We start from the raw sequence: 13,154 nt of genomic DNA, 5'->3' as shown, positions 1-13,154 counted from the left end.
ATCATTTTCTCAAAAGAGCAATTCAACGCAGGGCTTCGGTTCCCTCTTCCGGCGTTGTTCAAGGAATTCCTCCATTTCTCCCAGATTCCACCCGCCTTCATCCATCCCAACATAGTCCGGGTGCTGATGGGATGCAGCATTATAAACATGTGTACAATCTCGACCTCTCGCTGCTGGAGGTTCTTTTTGTCTACTCCCTGAAGAAGGGAAAAAATGACATCTTTAGCATGTCCGCTCACCTACCCTCCCTTCAATTGGTGACGGAGCTACCGGATTCGACGAAGGGAGGGGCGAAGGGACACGTAATGGTCCGGGGAGCGTGGGCAGGGCTATTGGAGCATCCGGCGAGGCCTTTTTCTCCAAACTACTCCACAGTGCTTCCGGATAAGTTTGCTTGCGGGTTTTGTCCGGTTTTTACCTTGTTGTCTTTTTGTTGATCTTTCCGGATGGCATTCTTATCTTTTGTTGCTGATAATGCAGGTCCGGAAAGGAGGGGCCACATAGTTGACTGGGTGGAAAAGGCGTCTTTTGCTTGCCTCAATAAATTATTTGAGATAGACGCTAAGGAGAGGCATTATGAGACGCTGCTCACTGCGCGGAACCTGATGGTCGTCGTCCGGGAGTCCCAGGAGTATGTCGTCAACATTCTCCCCAGGAAGATGCCAAAGGAGGTAGTGCCTGGGGAGCATTACATTCTGAAGGATATCCCTATCTATCAGGAGGTGAAAGAAGCTGATGCTGAAAAACGCCGAGCACTCCTTGATGATCGGGAGAAGAGAAAAAACGAGGGAACTCTACAGAAGGCTTCTGGACAGAAATGCAGCGCAGCCTCTCCTCCAAGGAAAGCCCCAGCGAAAAAGAGGAAGCTGGTCAAAAATGGGAAGGGAGTGAAGGAGCCCACTCCCCCAAAGGAATTTGTTCCTCTGCCTATTACTCATGCAGCGGAGGTAATAATAGAGGAACCTAACCCTGCCCCCCACTCTATTTCAAGTGGCTCCGGACACGTCGCGGGACTGAACCATTCGGGGCCCTCCTTGTCGGCGGTTACCCGTTTGGCTACTTTGGCTGAGGAAGCTGCATCCATAAACCATCTCGGCTCCCCCCATCCGATGCTGATGCAGCTGAGGCCCTTTGCGTGACTCCAATGGAGGAAACGGGGGCAGAAAGCCAGAGTCAGCCCTCTGACGATCCAAACCGTCTCGCTCTTGTTCCGGTAAAAGGGCCACCTTCAAAGAGGTCGTGCTCGGCACGCAATCTAAAGTCCGGACTCATCGGGCGACTTTAAGATCGATTGCAAGAGATTGAAGTTAGTTGCTCATCCGCCCAAGATGCTCATCCAGAGGGGAGCGAGGTGGAGATGGCAACTGAGACTCCAGCCGTCCCGATGGTGGTCCCGGACGAGGGTGCACCCGGAGAGACCCATCCAGCTGAAAACGTTGAGGCCCCGGATCCGGAAGAAGAGTTGTTTTCTAACGCCTCATCGGGGGGGAATCCTGTTAATGATGCGGCTTGCACCTCCGCTAGCCCTTTTAGTTATGCGGAGTTGGAAGAGAAGCTGAAACAGATTCCACCCGGCTCGACCATTGCCATGCCTTAAGCAAAAATGTTCGAAGTGGTGGAAACGGTATAGTGTATTTCTTGATTGTCTTTTGTCATATTGATGTGTTTATGGCATGACTTTTAATTTTGCTTTTCTTGCTTGTGTGCTTGTATGTAGCTGGTGAGTGGTCTTCGCGGCATGGCTCAACAACACGATTTATTCACTGACTTGCTGCGAACCACTAATTATATGAAGGCCTTCGCGTCTCAGTGCAAAAATAGTGAAGACCAGCTGCGCTTGAGACTGGAGGAGGCCGAAGCTAGCTTATCCGCCGTTCGAGAGGACAATGAAGCTCTCCTGGCGGACTTGGCTGAGGCAAAGAGCCGGGAGGAGTCAACGGTTGTCTACCTGCATGAGGCAGAGGATGAGATGGCCCGGCTGAGGGGGGAGGTGAGGCAACTCCGGACGGAGGCTTCGATTGAAAAAAAGCAGAAGGAGGATTTGCAGTTGCGCCTGGTAGCGCAAAAAGAGGAGCTAGAGGGAGAGTTTGCTGCAGACAGGGAGGCGCTTGAAGCGGACTACCAAAAGCAAGTAGATGACATGTTCTTCTTCGGCTATCGCTGCTGTAAGAAGAAGAATGGTATCAAGCGGGATGTCCCTTCAATTCCTCCGGGTAAAGAGAAGAAACTTTTAGACAAGCCTGCTCCCTGATAGCTTTTCTCTTTTTGCAATTTTTGCTGTAATCCTCTTTCTGTACTTTCTGTGGTCCGGAGACCTCCGTTGTACATATATTTATACGTATGAATAAAACATCTCTTTACTCATTTGTATTTTGACTTGCTTTTTTATTGATAATACTGTTTTAAATTAGACACATTCCATGGTCTAAGTAATGGAGTTTCGTCTAACTTTTGTAGATGATAGGCTCCACTTTCACTTGCCTTTGACACTATATAGGGTCCTTCCCAGTTAGCTTGGAATTTCCCTGCGCCCATTTCAGCAGTGTTTTCAAAAACTTTTCTAAGGACTAGCGTACCATTTTTGAAGCTTGTGGGCCTTATTTTGCGATTGTAATGGGCGGATGCTCTTTGTTGATAGTCTGCCATCTGGATGGCTGCGCTTTCCCTTAGTTCATTTGCCCAATCCAAGTTTCTTCCCAACTCTGTGTTTGCATCGTTCTGCTCTGCAACGTCAGTCCCGATGGTAGGTAGACCTATTTCAGTAGGAATGACTGCGTCCATTCCGTATGCGAGGGCGAAAGGAGTATTTCTTGTTGGTCGTCCGGGTGTGGTTCGATAGGCCCATAGGACGCCAGGTAGCTCCTCCACCCATTTCCCTTTGGCTTGTTCGAGCCTTTTCTTTAAGGCAGTAATCAGAGTTTTGTTTGTGGCTTTTGCTTGCTCGTTGCTTTGAGGATAACGCGGTGTGGAGTATGAATTCCGGATATTCAACTCCGAACAGAAATTCCTGAATGCGATGTGTCAAATTGAGGACCATTGTCAGCTATGATAGTTTGTAGAATTCCAAAACGGCAGACGATGTTCTTCCATACGAACTTGGTGACATCTTTGTCTTTGATGTTAGCATACGCTTCAGCTTCTACCCATTTACTGAAGTAATCTGTGACGACGAGCAAAAATTTCTTTTGGGCAGGTGCAGCTGGGAGGGGTCCCACTATGTCTATGCCCCATTGCGCGAAGGGTCATGGGCCTGAGATTGATTTTAATGTTGCTGACGGCATATGTGGAATGTGAGCATACCTTTGACATTTATCACATTTTTTGACATAGGCTGCCGCATCCTTCTTCATTGTTGGCCAATAATATCCTTGCGAATGGGCTCTATGTGCCAGAGATCGTCCTCCTAAATGATTCCCGCATACTCCCTCGTGTAACTCAACTAACACATACTGGGCCTTTGAATGCCCTAGGCACCGAAAGTAAGGTCCTGTGAAGGATCGTTTGTACAAGTGCCCCCCAATTAAGGTGAAACGAGCAGCTTGCACCCGGATTTTGTGTGCCTGCTTGGGATCTCTGGGTAGAGTGCCTGTCCGGAGATATTCTGCAATATTGTCCGTCCACTCATGGTCGTTTGTTTGGTTTGCCTCAATGATGTTGCAAGTGGAGATTCCTACGACAGAGGGGTCGGTTTGCACATGTATAGGCAACAGAATGGCTTCTTTGATAGGGAGGGAGGCAGCTATACCGGCCAAGGCGTCAGCGCGCCCATTTTCAGTTCGCCTGATTTTTTTGACTGTCCATTCGGTGAATTGCTGTAAGGTGTCCTTTACTTTAGTTAGATATCGCGCCATGCGTGCATCCTTGGCCTCGTATTCCTCCTGGATGTGTCTTACTATAAGTTGTGAATCGCTATAGACCCGGAGTTTGGAGACGGATAGAGCCAAGGCGAGGTCTAATCCGGATATGATGGCCTCATATTCTGCTTCATTGTTGGAGGCAAGGAATCCCAGCCGGATGACTTGCTCCAGGTGCTCCCCGGTTGGGGATTGTAGCAGAAGCCCGACTCCGAATCCTGATGATCGTGAAGCTCCATCAACTCGCAAAGTCCACCATTCTTTTTCATTTGATTCCTGGTATTGGTTAGGCCTTCGGGCATATTCTAGCACGAAGTCAACCATTACTTGGCCTTTCATGGACAATCTGGGTTGGAATTTGATTCCAAACTCGCTCAATTCGATAGCCCACTACAGCATTCTTCCGGTTAAATCTGATTTGTGCAGAATGTTGCGAAGGGGTTGATCGGTCAGCACGATCACCGGGTGGGCTTGGAAATAGGGGCGGAGCTTTTGGGCAGCGCTTCGGAGGGCTAAGGCTGTTAGCTCCATTTTTGAATACCTGGTTTCTACGTCCGCCAATGCTCTGCTGACGTAGTAGATTGGTTTCTGCTCCTTGGGTGAGGGGCAGCGGAATAGAACGGCGCTGATTGCCCATTCTGATACAGCCAGATACATGTATAATTTTTCTTTTGCGATGGGACTGCTTAGGATGGGTGGGTGCATGAGACAGTGTTTAATTTTCTCAAAAGTGTTTTGACAATTGTCCGTCCATCCGTGTGTTCCAGCTTTTCGTATTGCTAAGAAGAAGGGCCGCAACTCATCAGTGAAGCGGGCTATGAAACTCCCTAATGCAACGAGCTTGCCTGTGAGGCGTTGCAACTCCTTCTTGTTCCTGAGGAGAGGTGTTTCCATGACTGCCTTGACTTGACCCGGGCTAACCTCTATTCCTCTTTGGCTGACCATAAAACCCAGAAATTTGCCAACACTTACGCCAAAGGCGCATTTGGAAGGATTCAGCTTCATGCCATACTTCCTTAAGAGGTGAAAAACTTCTTGTAAATGAAGAACATGCTCCTTTCGAGTTTTGTTTTTAACCACAATATCATCAATATATACCTCTATTGTGTGGCCTATCAGAGGTTTGAAGATCTTTGTCATCAGTCTCTGATAAGTGGCGCCAACGTTTTTGAGTCCGAATGACATAACTTTGTAGCAGTAAAGACCGTATGGCGTTATGAATGCTGTTTTTTCCTCGTCAGCCGGAGACATGGGAATTTGGTGATATCCGGAGAAGGCATCCAAGAAAGAGAGCATCCCTTGCCCGGCAGTGGAATCCACAATTTGATCTATTCGTGGTAAAGGGAAACTGTCTTTTGGACATGCATTATTGAGGTTGGTGTAATCTACGCAAACCCGCCATTTTCCTTTTTTTTTGGGTACCACTACCACGTTGGCTAACCAATCTGGATAAGCTACTTCTCTGATGAATTCGGCTTCCAGCAATTTGTCAATCTCATTCCGGATGACTTTTTGTCTATCCGGGTGAAAGCACCTAATCTTCTGCCAGACGGGTTTGGTAGTTGAAAAGACGTTAAGCCTGTGAGATGCAATAGAGGGATGAATTCCCTTCATATCAGAATGTGCCCATGCGAAGATGTCATGATTCCGTCTAAGAATATTTTGCATGCTCTGAGTTTCTTCGGTCGTCATGAGGGAACTGATGTTCGTGAGGTGAGTGTTTTCCTCCGAAATTTGGATTGTTTGTAAGGGATCTGCTGTCGGGGGATCTTTGTCCACCGGACCCAATGATTGCTATTGGTCATGTGTATGGCTGGGTTCAGGGGGAGATGCATCCTCCTGGCTGGTTCCTGCTTCTTGTGCTATCTGGTAGCACTGGCGAGCGGCTAATTGGCTGCCATATAGGTCAATTTGTCCCTCGTCGGTGAGGAAACTCACCATTTGATGATATGTGGAGGGAATGACTTTCATGTAGTGTAGCCATGTGCGCCCTAAGATGACATTAAAGGGTGACAACTCCTGAGCCACCGAGAATTGTACTTTGAGAGTAACTGGGCTAGCTTGAACCGGCAGTATTATGTCTCCCAAGGATGTGGTTGAGGATCCGTTGAATCCGGACAGGACTCGTCCAGGGTTTTCGAGGCCTATGAGACTGTGTCCCATGTGGCCAACGACTGATGCTTGCACAAGATCGGCCGAGCTGCCTGGGTCAACCAGGATACGTCTCACATCGAAGTCCCCTATTTCTAGGGATAGGATGAGGGCGTTGCGATGTGGCTGCAGCGTCCAGGTGGGATCTACTGGTGGGAATATGATTGTCCCATCTATGGGGCGAGGGCCCTCTCCAGTTTGTCCAGGTCGGATGGAATTGATGCGTTCGCGTATTGATGCGGCCCACAATAATTTTTGCTTTTTTCGCCTAGAGTTGCACTCTTCGTCAGATGGGCCTCCGTTGATATAGTTTATAATGGCTTTGGGGACGGTTGGGGCCCTGGGGGCTTCAGGGTTGTGATGTTGGGAAGTGACTTTCCCTCCCGCGTCTGAGCGGACGTATTGCTTTAGATGTCCTGCCTTGATGAGCTTCTCGACCAAATACTGGAGAGACCAGCATGCCTCTGTTGTATGACCATGATCCTTGTGGAAGGCACATCGCTTACTACTGTCTCTTGTGGATGGGTCCGTTCCGATGGGTCTAGGTCACTTGAAGTCGGACAAGCCTTGGATCATTGGGAGAAGTTTTTCATATGATATGGAAAGCGGTGTGAGAAGTAGCCTTTCCGGGCGACTTGGCCCTTCCTGCCTTCAGTCAGACGGCCTTGGCCGGTCCGGAGGTTTAGCATTTCTTTTCGCGCTACCCCTGGCTGCTTGCCCAGCAACCATGACTTGCTGGGTGGCTGCCCGTACGTCGTCTTCAAGCATTGAATATTTGCTGGCACGCCTGAATAAGTCATCCATCGTCGTAGGAGGCTTTTTGGCTAGTGATTCGAAAAATGGAGTGCCTAGACAGATGCTTCGCTTGAAGATCTGTAGGACAGCATCCATGCTGCAAGCCTCCACTTGAAGTACGGCTTGGCCAAACCGCTTCACAAATTCCCTCAAGGATTCGTTATCTTGCATTTTTATGTTCTGCAGGGTGCTGATATTTTGCTTGTGTCGAGCGGAGCACAAGTATTGTCCCACGAAAGCTTCGGACAGGTCCCTGAAATTGCCAACAGAGTTGGGAGGTAGGCGATGAAACCATGAGAGGGTCTGCCCTTGTAGGTTGGCGGGGAACACTTTGCATAGTAGTGCATCGTTGCCAAAATCGAGCGTCATGAGCTGTCGATAATGCATGATGTGATCGAAGGGATCATTGGTTCCATCGTATGTGGAAAATTTTGGTACGAGGAATCCCCTTGGGGGCTCGTAATGAATGATATGAGAGCAGAAGGGCGTGGAGAGCATGTCATCCAACCTTCTGCTGATGGAGCCGATGGGTGGCTCGTTTGGGAGGTTCCCCCCAGCTTGCTGTACCGCTGGGTGCGAATGAACGTTCCGCATCACGGGGGTGACCATGGGGTCACGATGTGGGTGCACGTTCTGCACCATGGGGGTGACCATAGGGTCAGGGCGTGGTGCCCAGGTTGTGGCTACTGGTGGCCTTGGTCTTCCAGGCTCTTGTGGGCCTAGTCTTGCGCCCATTGAATTTGACAACTGAGGTCTTCTATCGCTTTGTCTTTTTGCTGAAAAGTGAGTAGAGTCTAAGCTTTCCTCACGAGGAGCTCGGGGCATAGGCGTGTGTGGCTCATGAGGCCTCACGTTGCATGCTCCTAGGATGGCTCCTGTTGTCCTAGGATATATTGATTCTGGTTCTTGTTGAGGCCTTAAGTTTGCTACTTGACCTCTTGAATGCTGACGTCGAGGAGGCCCTGATGTTGAAGCCTGGATGCGCAGTACAACATTTTCTTCTCTCAATCTTTCTGTCTCCTGGAGGAGAGCTTTCAGTTAACGTTCGCTTGCCAACTGTCTTCTTTCGATGGTTTGACACCATTCAAAATTATCATCCTCTCCCCTACTAGACGAACGACTTCGGGAAGGTGTGGCCATCTTTGCTAGTGACTGAATCAAAATGAAAATGTTTTCCCACAGACGGCGCCAATGTTGATGCCTCACGCTCCTGGTGTTCCACGTAGTTGCCAAATGGATGGATGCGCGACCTCAACCAATATAGGTTCTTGACTCAGTCGTTATACCTGCCAAAGACGTCCGAATAGGGTGTCCGGACGCACCCTCCGATGGTTTTGTCAGCCATGGTTGGAGAGAGATAATCAGTTGGCTTTTTACTAGGTATCGTCAGCTACCTTCCTCTCTGTGTGAAGGTTTATATATAGTTCCAGGAGCACTGTTCCTCTCATTAATGATGGGGAGATATTTTATGTTGTCATGATGACACTAGGTGGAAACAGGGCCATCATCACCCTACGGGTGGCTGACAGGGATCGTGGTAGGTGATGCGACTGTCAGAGATCGTGGAAAGTGGGAAGTGATCATGTGGAATGATCGTAGGAAGTGACTTGTTGTCACTTCATCTTGTCCTCTCACCCTGCAGGTGGCGGAACGTGGGCCATGGCTTGTTGTTGTGATAACGTGTAAGACTTGCCTTACTTCAGTCAATGATCCGGACAATTATATCCGGATGACATATGTTGATCATCCGGATGTATTGTGTAAGCCGTCCGGATGTTATGTTTATAAGTGTCGTTTGATCTTCCTTGAGGTAGTTCGGATAGGAAAAGCGCGTCATGTGTGCTTTATAGGAAGATCCGGATGAGGGTGACTCGGATGACAATGCGTGCCATGTGTCACTATAAAATGCGTGCCACGTGTTCTCAGAGGGAGGGGTCCCTACAATAGCTAAATGAAAGTAGCATTACTTCGAACCAACAAAAAAGAAATCCAATTTGGTGTAATAACCAAAAGAGTGGCACTTCACAACACTTTGGGATTTAACAAACTTGTTCTCTCCTAATTATTAAAATATCTAGGATTTGGATAGACAAGAAATTATGTGTGCACCCTCAATAACAAAAATGTTTCACGGGGAAACATCTTTAGTAATGAAACATTATCAACAATTGAATATAATGTCACTAAGTACTTAAAGTAAGAATTAAGTAATAAGTTTTAAATAAAAAAACGTAAGTATAATTTAATTTAAAGTTAACTTAAATTATTAAATAATAAGTATTAAGTTTTACCAAATACTCTCTTAGTCTAACAAAGTATCAATTACAAAATAAGTATATTCATCTAGACACAAAAAAAAAAAAAAAAAATGAGGATCCATCATATGCATAACAAAAAGAGGAATAATGAGGACCTTTATTGACACATATTAATCTTTGCTCCAAAACTTTCTTACAAATTTCCATCATAGTCATGGTCATAGGTCCCTCTAGAGCCATTGGAGGTCTACCATTTTCTCATATGAATATAAAAGAAAAAATGCTTAAAATATAATAAGTTCGTAAATTAAAATTTTCATCAAAATTTTAGTATTATATCACATATTTCTTAGACAATTTCCAAATTGTACCAATTATGTAATCAATTTAATATTGAAACTTCAAATTAGTCAACGAAATTAAATTTTAGTGGAAAGAAACTTCCAAATACCTAAGTTTGTTATTATATGGTAAATAGTATTAAATTGCAAATAAAAATCTAGTATTTATGCTAAAATTGTAACACCTCCAAAAAACACTCATAATCCCAAACTTAACTTTAAGCAAGGAAAGTCGACATAATAAATACATTAAAATTTTTATTGAAATTTCAACATAATCTCTTTTTCTAGATTTCCCTTGATTTTCCTTCTATGGTTTAATGTTTAAAAATATTGGTACACGCTAGTTGCTTCGTTCAATATGTCACTTCACTTATACATATATATATATATATATATATATATATAGATATATAGATAGATAGATAGATATATAGATAGATAGATAGATAGATAGATAGATACACTACAAGGAAAATGTCAAAAGATGACGTTTTTTAAACGTCAAGATAGATATAAGATGACGCTTTTCAAAAGCGTCATATTTTAGACTGTCATCTTATAAATTGCCATTTGTTGACGCTTTTTAGAAGCGCTATATTATTTTCAACTCAACAACGACACTCATAGTAAGTGTCATAATTTTAAACCTTGGCGCTTTTTAAGTGTCATCATATGTTTATAATTTCATTCATGTCAATATTGACACTCGATAAAGTGTCATTGTACGGGTAGAAACAATATTGACACTCGTAATAAGTGTCATTGTACAGGTAGGAACAACATTGACACTCGTAATAAGTGTCATTATATGGCATGTTCAACGTTGACGCTTAAAAAAACGTCATTTTCTTTGATCCTCAACGTTGATGCTTATGAAAAGCATCATTTTATTGGTATCCTTAACCTTAACACTTATGAAAAGTGTCATCTTCTGCCTTATCTAATTACCATGATGCTTTTAAAAAGCATCATATTCTCTCATTTGAAATTGTAATATGCCAGAAAAGGAAATGTCCTAATTATGCCCTGTTTTATAAGTTTCCACAAACAATTAATTCAACAATAAAAAATTAATTTAAGAAACTGCATAGACAAAAAGTAGCAATATTCTGGTGTTTCTTTTCACTAGTAAAATTTACCTATTAACATCATACATAAGTAATTATGAATTTGTTTAAAAGTTGTCTAATAAACCAGAAATTTTACAACTTCTTCAACATTGAGTTGTTCATGGTCCTTTGCTGCATCTAGTTCTACATCATTTTTCTTCAAAGTGCATAAAGATGATTGCAACTCACTTTCTAGATGCTCAATCTGCAAAAATAATTGAAAGGGTTACATATTAGTATTGACAAATAGTTAATAAAAAACAACTTTGTAAATGAAATGTGTCTATGCCAATTTTTAAAATTTCCAATATATATATTTCTTTCATTGCAATACATTTCAAAATATTGGAAGAAGTCAACAAACCCCAATAATATTGTTATGCCAAATTTTGAAATACTTTTGAAACTCTTATTCCGATTTTAAGAAAACAAACAATAAACTATTACTGGTGCATTCCCAAACGCAATATTTAATTTTATTTAACTTGGGCTAAATGCAATAATTAATTTTGTCCAACTCTTGTTATCATTCATGTTCTAACCAAGAGTGAATGATGCCTTGCAGCCACGGTAATCAAAATATGTTGTTAGTATATCAAACTTGGGCTGAATGCAATAATTGATTTTGTATAGCTCATGTTATAATTCATGTTGTAAAACTAATAATAATAACCCAAATATGTTACCTCAAAATTCTCTGGGCAAAATTTTGAACTGCTTCAGGGTGTTCTTCATGTCACTAATCATTTTCAGATCTGAATAAGCAAGAGCAATAGTGATGTACAGAAGAGAATGACCTATGCCTTTCTGTACAACTTGAAGAATATATAATAAACAATTTAGCAACAAATTAGATTCTTAAAAGTTTGTTCAACATATTATATTCAAACTACTTATTAATTTAAGAGAAAATTGGTAGCCAAGGGCAATACAATAATTTAGATAAATAAAGTAGGAATGCTACTGAAGAGAAATTAATTTCAGCTATAACATTATTATTAAATTAATTTTTCAATCTAACATGTAATGAATCCATAAAGAATTATACATGGCCAACACTTTATTGATTAAAAGAATAAAATAACACCAAAGACAACAAAAAAAAAAAAATCATATGGACAAAATGGTTCTTTTTATAAAAGTCATTAATAGGTTAAAAGTAAGATGACCTTGGTTACACTATTATGTCAAAATGACTAGTTCCTTTCCTACACTTGTATTCAAGTTAAGGGACTAGTATTCAAGTTGATATCCTACTTAGACAAGGAAGCTCTAGAGGCCCTATTTAGGGAGAAAAAAGTGTTATTTTTCCCATAGGCTAATTTGTAAGAAGTCTTAATCTAACTTCCTATTTATTTTATTTTATTTTTTATGTCAAAGAAAATAGAAGTACATGATATTATAGACTTTAAGCCTGTGCATTAGTTTAGTAGGAGGCCTTTACAAGTTTAGATTGAAGAAATTTATAAAGCAAGTGATCTCAAATACCCAAAAAGCTTTTGTAGAGGATAGACATATTCCTAATACATACACACACATGTAATAAGGCTAAAGGCTTCACAAAAATGAGCTTTAAAATGCAAGAATTTTTGTACCAGTGCAATACTGAGATTTCAATAAATCCAACTAGCAAGAATGTGAAGAGGAAATGATGAAAGGTTGTGACCCCCACCATGTCTACTAAGCTTCATCCATCAATTTGCCAATTACACATCAATCCAAATAGAGCAACCATTGGATGATCCACATTGAAAACACTGCCAACTAGGAGTACCAAGATATTTAAAAAATTATGACTAAGAATAAACCATTATATATAGAAATAACATTCACAAAATATTCAATAGATCTTTAAAATAATAGGAAGTTATATTAGACTATAAGTCACAAGGGGTACTTTCAAGCATGAGTAATGATTAATTGAGTCATTAGCATAATCCAATCTTAGCGAACTTCATTAATCTCCATTTCATTGAATGATTTTCTTCCATCAAACTGAATTGGAGTAACATAAACCATTCATTAAGTTTCATTGACCACTTAAATGCCATAGTAAAATGACCAACCAAATGAATTGAATTGAGTACAAACCTTTGTTGTTAGTTGGTTTGGATTAGCAATGATTTCCTTCATGTATCTCATCACATAATACCCACATTCCACACTACCTGGTTGTCTTGGGCACTAGGATAAAAGTATCAACAATTACAACAAACAATAGAATGATATTCTTACTTCTTTAATATCTACCCAATGATCATTTTAATAACCATCCATTTCCTAATTTTGTGTAACAAAGTAAGTGGTCAAACAATATATTTTAATTTAAATGAATAAGTACTTACAACCACTTTGACCCAAGTTAGCTCTCTCTTTGATGTTTTTTGTTTTTATGGTGGGTTGATTTTAATTGCCCTATAAAAAAATAATAATGTTCTTCAACCCCTATGCATTGTATTAAAATATGAGAAGATACACACTTACATGTTAACTATCTCCTTAAAATCATCACATGGCTGATAAGCCATTGGATCAAGGTAATATGTGATCATTCTCTTCATCTCTAGTGCCACTAAGACCCAATGGAAACTAAATAAAAAGGAAAAAAAAAAAAAGCAGATGTGTTAACATATTATCCATAAA

The sequence above is a fragment of the Vitis vinifera genome, chromosome 1 (assembly GCF_030704535.1).
Source record: "Vitis vinifera cultivar Pinot Noir 40024 chromosome 1, ASM3070453v1".
NCBI lineage: Eukaryota > Viridiplantae > Streptophyta > Magnoliopsida > Vitales > Vitaceae > Vitis > Vitis vinifera.
This window is presented reverse-complemented; position numbering follows the sequence as displayed.